The sequence below is a fragment of the Bufo bufo genome, chromosome 9, assembly GCF_905171765.1.
Source record: "Bufo bufo chromosome 9, aBufBuf1.1, whole genome shotgun sequence".
Lineage (NCBI taxonomy): Eukaryota > Metazoa > Chordata > Amphibia > Anura > Bufonidae > Bufo > Bufo bufo.
Window position 1 is genome coordinate 167453926 of NC_053397.1, and position 12781 is coordinate 167466706.

The following is a 12781-nucleotide window of genomic DNA, read 5'->3' on the forward strand; positions in this document are numbered from 1 at the left end:
TAAATGCCACTTGCTGAAGTGACAAAAACCCTTTAACTGCCCAATGGGGGTGAAGCAGTATGACGAGGCATTACTTTGCAGCGCAACAGTAGTGGTACAATGGGGGCCCCAGACATAATGTTGCTTATGGCCCCAAAAATGTCCAAATCCCCGATGAGCACATATAGGTTGGTTGTACCCACTGAGTAGGCTTGTTTTAGGGGAAAAGTTCCCCCCACCTATGATATATAAAGGCATAAAACAGATCAGTAAATTGCATTCATGAATCAGTCAGTGGAGATTTGACAATAAAATGGATTTGCCAATGTAGATAAAAAGTAAAAATAAAAAGGCTTATAAACGTCAGTGACCTTAAGCATGAGACACCTTCTGTGTATCGGCTCTCAATACCGGAAAGGAAAAACGCAGATGTGAAAGTAGCCTAACAAAAGAGAACCTGGAACTAAAGAAAATGCTAAAAATACAACCTAAGGGTCAAGAAACAAGCAATGGATTTCATTTTCACACTTTCTGTGTGAAGCTGCCACATGAATGGCCATTTGTTCTGCCCTTCAGAACAGCAGTAAGTAAGAAGCTGTCAGAAGACTATAGACTGACTTTGTAACAGTGATTGAGGGTGGCAGGATCCTAATCTACAGATGTCTTCTAGTTTCTTAAATCACGCAGACAACCAGGTAGATGTTACAGGAGTAAGGAACTTTTAATTGCTTAGATATTACTTATATGTATTAGAATGTATGGGCTGGCTGTCAAAGGGTTCTCCAGAAGTCAGTGAAGGATAGAACTTGCCTCTATCATTGGATGGATTTTAATGGATCATGCTGATTTTTGGTGAGAACATATTTTCTTTTTTTTAACATAATCTTTAAATGCAGAGAAACTGTTTGATGGAGTGCACTGGGAACTTCCTCCAAGCAGTCTTAAAGAAATATGGTCTAGCAGGACCAATACTTAATGCAATTCTTAGCCTTTATTCTAGCCCCAATTCTTTATTCTTCAATCTAGCCCCAATTCTTTATTCTTTATTCTAGCCCCAATTCTTAGTCTTTATTGTAGCCTCCAATTCCCTGGTACGGTACAATGGGTTTGTGTCTAATGCTTTTGATATTTCAAATAGAATAAGGCAAAGCTGACGACTTTCATCAGTAATTTTTAATTTAGTCATTGAACCCTTAGCCATTGTACCATTGCCTCTTGGTATAAGTTAAAGGTCCCTAAGTGTGTAGGGTGTTTTAACAGTAATCCCTCCACGGCAGTAAAAGTTAGTATTGCTCTCAACCGGAGTTACCTTACTGACTGACTGTATTGTATCGGCCATGCATATTCAGAGTTTTCTTTCCGCTCTCCCTCTCTTTCTTGCTGCAGATCCTGCAGCAATTCATACCGAGATCTGTTAGACTCTGGAACTTGAACCTAAGAAGAAGTAGCATGTGGCAAAGCTTCCTTCTTCTCTATACTCCCTCCTCAGACCTTCTTAAAACACTCTAGAGCTAGGAGTGGAGCCAGCTACCACCTAGCAACCTCCTGCAAAGGGCTGTGTCAGAGTTAGTTAACTCTGTCACTACCATACAGAGCTATTCTGGGAGCATACAAGGCATTACAATGGATATAACAATACATCACATTAATATTGGCTCTTGTTAACTAATGAAGACTGCACTGTTTAGTCGGTACCTTCAATGCAGATCAACTAATCAATACAGTCTCATACGTTTAGCAAGAGCCAGCTGCAGCAAGGATGGCCACGAGGTACTCAACCACAATGGAGCTGCATCTCAACAGCAACACAACCATGTGGTTGTACCTTTACACTTTCCAGATGAGCTTAATACTCAGCTGCAAGACACATTGTCACACTTTATTTAGGAAGGAGGGAGGGCAAAAATGCCCTCAAATTTTACGATTGTCTTAAGGAAGGAGGACTAGGACTTCTGAATATAAAGGATTACCTAATAGCCTCTAGATTAGAGATGGTTAAATGTTGGTGGGCAATAATCTAACAAAGCCCATGGGTACAATTGGGAGAAGCATCGCTACCGAAGAATTGGACATTGAAGCAACTTTTGATGTTCATACTTTTGAACAACCCTCCCCCCTTTCCCCATGCCTGCTTGGCCCTATGGCTGAAACAATCAGGGCCTGTTTCCGCGTGTAAAGCTAAATATTAATTTCATAAGACTTCACTTGATTTTAAAGGGGTTGCCCACTAGAGATGGCCTTGCAGTTCGCCCGGTGGTCGTTTCGCGGTGAACTTTGCGTGTTCGCGATTCGCCGAACATGCGAACATATGGAGAAATTCGCGCCCGCCATATTCTTTTACATTATGAAGAACTTTGACCCATTACACATCCATCAGGTGGTACAGGACAGCCAATTGAGACATTTCAGAACATGGACATACCCCCTACCTTATAAATAAACCTGATCTGGCCGCCATTTTACATTCAGTGTTTTCCCAGAGTACGGAGAGGTTGCTGTGTGGAGCAGGGACAGACTGTTAGGGACACCAAACGCTAGCTAATAGGGCCACAAAAGTCCTTTTAAGGACTAGTATAGATGTGCTATCTATATGTGTGATACACAGAGGGGTGCGATATACTTATAATATACTGTTATAATGAGCCAAAAACACATAGATCTATATAGTGATCACCTGGAAGTCAGGGGCCTAGGGGCTAGGGGCTTACTAGGGTCATTTTTATATAGGGTAAGGTTCCGGACGAGGTCGCTCTTATCAGGGTGGGTGGTCTGTGGTTAGGCTATCAGGGCCAGAATAGCACCCCCCTGTAGGGCAATATCAGGGACGGTTCTTTGCCCTCCCTGTCCTTCAATACCACATCATCATCTAGCCCAGGGATAGATGTTTTTTGCTTTCCCTCCGGGATTCATGGATGTGCACTGGAACCCCCCGGATTGTGGTAGGACATATGGTTTCTGATTTAGTGCCGCCAAGCACCTGATTTAGTGCCGCCGAGCACTTGTTATTGCCTACCACATCTATGCTTTTTGCTTAAAGGGGTTCTGCACTTTGTTTTAACTGATGATCTATCCTCTGGATAGATCATCAGCATCTGATCGGCGGGGGTCAGACACCCGGGACCTCCGCCGATCAGCTGTTTGAGAAGGCAGCGGCGCTCCAGCAGCGCCGCGGCCTTCTCGCTGATTACCGCTGGCCCAGTGACGTCACGACTAGTATCAACTAGCGTGGGCGGGGCTAAGCTCTGTTTACTTACTTTACTAAATGGAGCTTTGCCCTGCCCACGCTAGTTGATACTAGTCGTGACATCACTGGGCCGGCGGTAAACAGTGAGAAGGCCGTGCCGCTGCTGGAGCGCCGCTGCCTTCGCAAACAGCTGATCGGCGGGGGTCCCAGGTGTCGGACCCCTGCCGATCAGATGCTGATGATCTTTCCAGAGGATAGATCATCTCATCAGTTAAAACAAAGTGCAGAACCCCTTTAACTTTAATAATTAAATTTATTTTCATTTTGGGGGATATCTTTTCCATTCACACGTCCGCAAAATGGGTCCGCATCCGTTCCGCAATTTTGCGGAATGGGTGCAGACCCATTTATTTTCAATGGGGCCGGAATGTGCTGTCCGCATCCCCATTTGTGGATCCGTACTTACGCATCTGTGCTTCCGCAAAAAAATAGAACATGTCCTATTCTTGTCCGCAATTGCAGACAAGATTAGTCATTTTCCATTATAGTGCCGGCGTTGTGCAGTCCACAAATTGCGGAATGCACATTGCCGGTGTCCGTGATTTGCGGATCCGCAAAACACTTACGGACGTGTGAATGGACCCTCATAGTAAAATTATTCATGGTTACGTTTTATCTTTATGTATATTCTAATGGATTGCCTTCCTTGTACAATGTTATAATATACTTTCTATGTTAGAAAGTATATTATAGTGCAATTGTATTGTGCGGCAGTTGTGTGCGGTTCTGCTGCGATACTGCAGGTATATAGAGGGACAAGCGTTATTGGAACAATTAATTTCTAATGGTGTGATATACCAGTCGCCCCCCAAAAAAACTGATTGAAGCGGGGTGTTATGTACCAATATACTTTCTTTATAGTGCATTTGGTTACTGTATAGTGCATTTGCGCATGCGCGTACGCGAAAATTATATTGCCGATATTTTGCATTGAAAAAAATAATGAATGGAGATCGCAAATTCGAATAATACATCTGGTATGTCACTGTCCATGTTGTGGGACTATTTGTGTACTTCTAGTAATTATTTCTTGGCTGCAAATATGAGCTGAAGGTTTTTCAGGTTCGCCTGCCATTAAAATGAATGGGACCAGCCGCGAACTTGCGGTTCGCAAACATTTGTATCGCGTTCGCGAGCCGTTCCGGCTGATGTTCGTCCATCACTATTGCCCACTTCAGGAAATGGCATTTATCGTGTAGAGGAAGTTAACATAAGGCACTTACTAATATATTGTGATTGTCTATATTGCCTCCTTTGCTGATTTGATTCATTTTCTCATCGCATTATGCACTTTTCGTTTCTATGGTTATGATCACCCTGCAATCCAGCAGTGGTGGCCATGCTTGCACACTTTAGGAAAAAGCGCCAGCCTCTCTTGTGGCCAGGACCATAGGAATACACATAGACTGACCCTTTTTCCTATAGTGTGCAAGCACAGCCACCGTTGTTGGACTGCAGGGTGGTCATAACCATGGAAACGAGCAGTGTATAATGTGATGGAAAAATAAATCCAGCCAGCAAAGGAAGCAATATGGACAATCACAATACATTAGTAAGTGCCTTATATTAACTTTGCCTACATGATAAATGCCATTTTCTTGAGTGAGATAAAGGGTTTCTACCACTTCGTTTTGACATAATTAGCTGTCAGACACTAGCGATCCGCTAGTGTCTGCTCTACCAAACCATCCTAATATAATTGCTTTTGGGGCAGCCGTTTCGCTAAAAAAAGAACTTTTATTGATATGCTAATGAGCCTCTAGGGGCTATGGGGGCGTCATTAGCACCTAGAGGCTCGGTATACCTTCACGAACTGCCGCCGCCCAGCGCGTCCCTCCAGCCCGCCCATCTCCTCCGGAATGCGATCCTCCCTGTGAGCCAGCGGACGAATTTCGCGCATGCACCGTGCGCGTATGTATTCGGCGCATGCGCAGTGAATGTCTGACCGCTTTCTGCACAGACATCTCCACTGCGCCTGTTCCTCGGAGCACTATGACGTCATCGGCGCAGGCGCAGTGGAGATGTCTGAGCAGGGAAGCGGTTCACTGCGCATGCGCCGAATACAGACGCGCACGGGGAGGATCGCATTCCGGAGGAGATGGGCGAGCTGGAGGGACGCGCTGGGCGGCGGCAGTTTGTGAAGGTAGACCGAGCCTCTAGGTGCTAATGATGCCCCCATAGCACCTAGAGGCTCATTAGCATATCAATATAAGTTCGTTTTTTTGCGAAACGGCTGCCCCAAAAGCTATTATATTAGGATGGTTTGGTAGAGCAGACACTAGCGGATCGCTAGTGTCTGAAAGCTAAATATGTAAAAACTAAGTGGTAGAAACCCTTTAAGCTATCATTTTTTAATGCTTTAACAACTGATTGGATTGAATTATGGACAAATATTGAGATCAATACCCTGGAAGATATGTACAGCCCAAATGCATTGCCCTTGAATGTTAAAATTGACAGCCATCCAGATGCCCGAGGGGTTGATTTTTTTTTTATTGCTAACGAGGCTAAACAGTAAGATAATGAAATTTGATATTCTTAGTAACCTGCGTAGGTGGAATAATTCCCATTCTTATGTGTTCAATTTTACTCTTTCTCTGATATATGGCATGCTATATCAACGGTATCCGGATCCCAAGTTACCATACAGTATATGATTAAATTGGAAAGGAATATTGAGGAGGAATTTACAGGAAAGGATTGGGATGCTGTGAATAGTTGGATTTGTAAAAATACTACTTGCATTAACCACTTTGCTATGGTGGAGGAAATTTATACGCGGGCATATATTACCTCTTTACAAATTGTGAGGATTAACCCAAAAGCCTTAGAGCTTTGCTGGAATGACTGAGTGATTGGTCTGGAAGTGTGTAAAAATGAAAAGCTTCTGGGACAGAATATTTAAGTTGATCCATCTAGGTTAAATGCAGAGTGGTACCAAATCCAGAAATTGCTTTATTGAATTTAGGAATGGATCAGATTCCAGATTTGTGGAGTGCTGTGGTGATGGTTGACATTCCAGAAGATTCTCACATCTACAGGATCTTTGGAGTTCAGCCACACTGACCGTTGGGTTCTTGGTCACCTCTCTTACCAAGGCCCTTTATCTGATTACTTTGTTTGGTGGGGCGGCACGCTGTACGAAGAGTCCTGGTTGTCCCAAACTTCTTCTATTTAAGAATTATGGTGGCCACTGTGCTCTTGGGCCCCCAGATGTAAATTTCAAGTACCATAGCAAAAGGTCTGAATACTTATACTTACGTTTTTCCTTTTTTTTTTTTTTATTGCAAACATGTTTTCCCATTAAGTGAGATTAAATGCAGATTGATTGGGAAAACTGGATTATTATTATTTTTAGCAGAAGGACACAACTTAAAATGTGAAAAAGGGGTTGCTTGGTCATTTTGGAAATGCCACCAAAAAAAGGGATGATCAGCAGGGTCTAAACAGAAGATCGTGAACAGGCCTGGAAAAAACAAAAAAGCAAAGTGCTATAAATAAATATATGACCCCCACAACTCCAATAAGGGGTCCCGGTGGAGCTGGAAAGGGCTCAGCTGACTGCCTGATTGGGGACCAGGGTTTGAACGAGTCATTGGAGTCTCATGTAATAATGGAACCTAAAGGGGAAATGGGTAAAGACATTCTCCTTACTGTGTCCAGATTGGAAGAAGTGATGGGGAAACTGGTTCCTCAGATTAGGACAATACAGACAGATGTGTCCTTGATTAGAGAGGATTTAGCAAAATTAAGAGAATGCATGTATGCAATGGAGAATAGAGTAGGGGGCTTGGAAGAATTAGTGTATAAACTGGAGAATGAAGTAACATCTCTAAAAAAAAAAGCAAGAGAAAATGCTGAAAGTAAAATGATAGATTTCGAGGACAGATCAAGGAGAGCGAATTTAAGATGTGTGGGGATTCCTGAAACTGCTAAGGGAGCTAAATGTGGAGAATATATTGAAAAATGGCTTATTGACAACTGTAAACCGGGCTTACTATCCAGTCTTTTTTCAGTGGAGAGGGCTCACAGGGTCCCCAGCAAGAAGAGCATTCCGGGTGCTTAGCCGAGACTAATTTTAATTAAATGCCTTCTTACTAAGGACCGTGATGCCATTCTGTCTGATGCCAGAAGTTCAGATAAATTCCAGATGAATGGAAAAAAGATAAATTTCTATCCGGATTATTCCTTTGCTACCAGTGAAAAAAGGAAAAAATATATAGACATAAAAAGGAGACTGAGAACAGCCGGTTTAAAGTACAGCTTGCTTTTTCCGCAGAAGTTCCGGGTAGAATACAAGGACAGGGTATTGTTTTTTCACTCGCCAGAAGAAGCAAACTAATGGGCAGATATGAATTAAAAAAATTGTTGCGATGGAGGGGGATATAGGGAGGAATATGCATAGATTGGGGGCTGCCACTGGTCTCCAGGGGACGGCTGCATGGGGGGAAGACAGAGAGAGGAGTCTTTATTTTTTTATTGTGTTTTGAATGTTGAGAATTGTTTCACTTAATGAGGGGGTTTAAGAGAGAGATTAAAAAGGTTTGCCATCTTTGATTGGTTAAGGGGATATATGCCAGCTGTCGTCTGCCTGCAGGAAACGCATTTTGATAGGGGTAATTTGAGGTGGATGGAAAAAAGATGGATTGGGGAGGGGTTCCATTCTACATATACTGTACATCATATTCAAGAGGAATATCTATATTGATCAATAAAAAGATACATTTCGAGTGTGTTTCCTGTAAGGTGGATGACAGCGGCCGGTTTTTATTTTTGCATTGTATTATAGACAGTGTACAAATGGTGATTGCAAACATTTATATCCCCCCTCCATATAGGCCGGATGTGATTTATGAATTGCAGAATTATATGATGAATAAGCAAAACTGTATGTTGATTGCAGCGGGTGACTACAATGTGGTTATTGATGCCAGTAAGGATAGATTAACAAAGAGTAAAACGCCGCCCAATAAGAACAACTTCGAGTATTTACTATCCGAGCTGGATTGGGTGGATATTTGGCGTAAATTACATCCGGAGGATAAAACTTACTCTTGTTACTCCAAAACACATCAGTCTTGGTCAAAAATAGATAGGATATTAAGTAATAAAATATTCATGGGGAAATATAATATAAAAATAAAATATGTTCCCATGGCGCTTTCAGACCTTTGTGCTGTAGTGATGGATCTGAATGGTATAATTAGTCACAGAACATTTACTTTTAAATTTAATTCACACTGGCTAACTCTGATAAAAGAGAAGGATGAAATTAAAAAAGAACTACAGGTCTTTTTTCAGGTCAATAGAAATTCTGCAAATAAGTTGGTGATTTGGGATACAGTCAAGGCCTTTTTGAGAGGGATTTTATTTCAAAACGTGAATTACATAGAGAGAAAATTAAAATTGCAGAATAGGAACTAGAGTTTGCAAGGTTAAAATGTATAGAAGGTGCAGGAGATGGTTAAAGAGCTACAAATGGAAAGCACTCAAACAGCAATGTTCTTCCATGGGGCAAAAAATTTTCTGAGGGGGGAAAAGTTAGGTAAGATCCTTGCCAATACAGTTAAAAATCAACAACAACAAAAACTGGATAGGGGTAATAAAAGATAAGAAGGGACAGATGGTTAGAACCCCGGAACAGATAACTGAGACTTTTCGAATTTATTATCAAGAATTATATGAATCAAAGATACAGAAAACAAAAGAGGAAATTCGTCACTATCTGGGTGAAATACCTTTTAAGAGAAAGTTGACTGCGGAACAGAGAGACCAATTCGATAGGGAATCACAGCTGGAAGAACTAGAGATGGCGGTGAGAACAGTAAAAAATGGTAAAGTGCCAGGAGTAGATGGCTTCCCCTTTGAAATATACATGTATTTTGGACAATCAAAGGGTTTTGGAACCGCGCTGCTATAGACTGTGTCTCCCAGTAAAAGTGGATGGTATAGGGTGTCAGCCCCTCTCCCCGGCACCCAAAGGATCCGATCTTCCGCAGACCTCCTCCTCTGCAGGGTTAAAGGAGATAGGCAGAATAGTGAAGCACCCTTTGCAATCTTTTTATAAAAGGTTTTATTCTACTCACAAGAGTCGGTAGACAAAAAGCATGTAATACAAATCAAACGTCACGTATTTTGGACAGATACTTTTACCAGAATTATTGGACACCCTATGTGAGGCTAAGGGGGAAAAAAACTGCCAGAGTCAATGAATCAAGCTACAATAGTTCTGATCCCCAAAGAGGGTAAAGATAAATTAAGCACAGAATCATATAGACCTATATCCTTGTTGAACACTGACATTAAAATACTAGCAAAACTTCTAGCGGAAAGATTGTCAAAAATAATAAAAACCTTGATTCATGAAGATCAAACAGGTTTCATCCCTGGGAGACTGATCAACTCCAATATTAGAAGGGTATTTGCTAATATAAAGGGGTAACAAAATAAGAAAAGGAAAAGAAACACAAAAAGGTATACTATCTTTGGATGCAACCAAAGCTTTCGATTTGCATAGAATGGGATTATTTGTGGAAAGTCCTTAGTTGCTTCGGGTTCGGAGGCCATTATATAAACTGGATTAAATTAATATATTCCCAGCCTGTGGCGACGGTATTCGTGGGTGGAGCAACTTCCCTGCCCTTTGCCCTTTCGAGGGGTACTAGGCAGGGATGCCCCCTATCCCCCTTACTGTGTGCATTAGCAATTGAGCCTCTGGCTAATATTATTTTGGGGGAAAAAGATCTAGAGGGTTTTTAATATGGGGAGTGTAGGGAAAAAATAATGTTGTACGCAGATGATATTCTGTTGTATTTAGGTAATACGGAAGTGGATTTAGGCATAATAATGAACGCTATCACACAATTTGGTAAATTTTTTGGATTGCAAATAAATTGGGAAAAATCACACTTGTTATTAGGGGATGAAGAGTTGAGCAACGATTATGGTGTGCACGTAGTTAAAAAAGAGAGCATTTTAAATTCTTAGGATTTAATATTTCAAGAAAGGTGGAAGATTATGTGGAAATAAATCGTGTCCCTCTTTTTAAGGAATTGAGAGGAACATTCATATATGGAATAGATTGCCACTATCACTGATGGCTCGAATTAATCTAATAAAGATGGTCTTCCTCCCCAAGGTGTTGTATATATTACAGAATGCTCCAATTGTATTGCCAAAAAAGATATTTTTGACCTTAGACAGTTTGACAAGGGAATTTATTTGGGAAGGTGGGGTATCTAGATTAAAATAATGTTTTTGATTACAGATTTTTTTTTTATATTGGTCTGTAAAAAATGTTAAATAAAACATTTTTAAATAAAAAATAAAAAAATTGTGAAAAAGTGAAAGGGTTTTCCGAATGCATTGTAAGAAGGGAAAGGTGGATGAATTAGTCTTATTTGGATGGATAACGTGTGCTATGTAATGGTATACGTTCTGCTGTTCTTCTTACTCTTTTCTAACTGTCTAATTCTGGTTTTATCATAATTTTATTTGTATTTTTTTTGTATTGTCCTGAGTAATGTTACCAGATTTCGCTGTCTGATGTTGAGTGATTGAGTCTGAATAAAAATGTACTAAAAAAAAAAAACAGCCTTGGATATCAGAAGATGCACCATATTTATCACAGTGGCTCACACTATGATAATTTGGCACTTGTTATATTCCTTTGCCTTCTGTATACCACTTCGTGGGTGGTATTCTTTAGACCAATTATTTCTGCACAACTCAAGCCCCCATTACACTTTTGAAAGAGTCTAACATGTAAATATGGACACTGGATGTTTTGTAAAGGATCTGGAAAAAGTTTCACTGGATCAACCAATGTTAACATTTGGATGATTCCAAGCTTTGTTGGTAGAGTACTGGGCGTACATAGAAATCATGGGGCCCCATAGCAAAACTCAGAATGGGGGCCCCCCTCCCAATAAAAAGTACATTTATTACAGATGATTAGTGAGGGTGTGGAATATTAGGGTAATATTGATGAAGAAAACTGCATTAATTGAGGAAAGTGTATTTAGTGTTTTTTTGTGCTTTTTCAAACATTTACATGTATTATTTTTGCAGATCCACATATAGCATTGTAAGGGTTAACTGGTGGAGTTAGCAGTAGCTTCAATCCTGACAGTTGAAGTAGCGTGCTACACCAACAGCTGATGGCGCAGTATGCTGCATGTTCCGAGGGCGAGGATCAATTCCTGCCCACCATTGCCTTATTAGAAATAGGCTATTAATGAGAGGCAGGGAACGGATCGCCCTTCAGAACTTAAAGCATAAGTGGGTGGAGGAGGGGTTGTATTTCTATGGGAGGTGCTGTGTCTACTAGGGAAGGGTTGTAATATGTCTATGGCAGAGATGATGTGTGCCTTGGACTTATAGTAAACTATTACTACTAGTGGAAGCCGCACAGACCATTCCCATATTTCTCTCCTCCACATTGCAGCACAGTGTGAGAGTGTCCATTTACCCACAATGTGCAGACTGCTGCAGTTACGTTTGCTGGGTGCTGGCTGAGTCAGGGGAACCTTTAACTTTTTTCAATACACACGCTCCAGCACCCAGTGTCCTGGCAGGTCACAGGGTGTCAGCCACAGGCTGCACTGAAGATGGATGGGCTCTCACATTGCTTTCAGGACTCCTGAAAATCTTCACCTCGGCAGAACCCACAGCGGAGGTCAGGTGGCAAGGAGGAAGGGAGGAATCAGGAGGAGGACGTGGGCCCACATTTGTCTGCGAGTAGCATGTTTTCAGGTCAGAAAGGGGATGGACCATGTAGCCTGCCCGGTCCCCCAAAACACAGGGGCCCCATAGCCACTGCGTGGCTTGCCTCCATTGACGGTACGCCCCTGGTGTTTTGTTATTGTTCGATCAGTGATTTCACTTAGTTTTAGCTTATAACTCACATCCCCAAGTAGGAATGCCAGAAGGGTACAATGGCCTATAATGTCTCTATAGGTGGTGATAATGGTGTCAACGGTGTCTCCTACCTGGGTACGGCTGGACTCCTGGCTCCTGGCTCACTTGCAATAAAATGAAGTGTAGTGATAGGAGGAGTAATAGAGGGATTTTGCAGCAGAAATTGATATCCAGACTTTTGATAAAGTTCAAACTCGTCTTTACTGAGAGTAACTCGTATCAAAGCAAATGTACAGCTTTTGTCTTAGGTCCCAGCAGGCTTTCAGCAATGTTTGACAGGAATTTATCTTCTGCTCTATCAACCTGGAGCTTGCAGGAAAGGGCGTCTGCTTTGTAGCTCTAAACATGTGGCTGGAATTTGGCTTCTGCAGTCTCTTTCTATCTTCTGCTTTATGGGGACTGACTTGCTGAGGATGAATGGCTTCTCCTGGGTCTCTGGACTTTACTCACAGTTATCGTCTCAGGGTATGCTTTCTTCCTGGAACTGGAGGTTATCTGCTTACTTCATCCAGCTGAGGCTGCAAGGCTCAGGCTGGGGATTTGATCAATGTCTCAGCACAAGAGGAATGTCTCAGCACAAGACTTGGTCCTGGCTTTGTTTCCTATATCAACAGCTCCTAACACACACACCCTACCCCT

General features: G+C 41.8%; 1 protein-coding gene across 4 annotated transcripts in view; it reads left to right on the forward strand.

The window, feature by feature from the left end:
- GRAP2 (GRB2 related adaptor protein 2) overlaps positions 1-12781 on the forward strand; it is a 230448-nt gene that overhangs the window by 82810 nt on the left and 134857 nt on the right. The window lies entirely within an intron of this gene.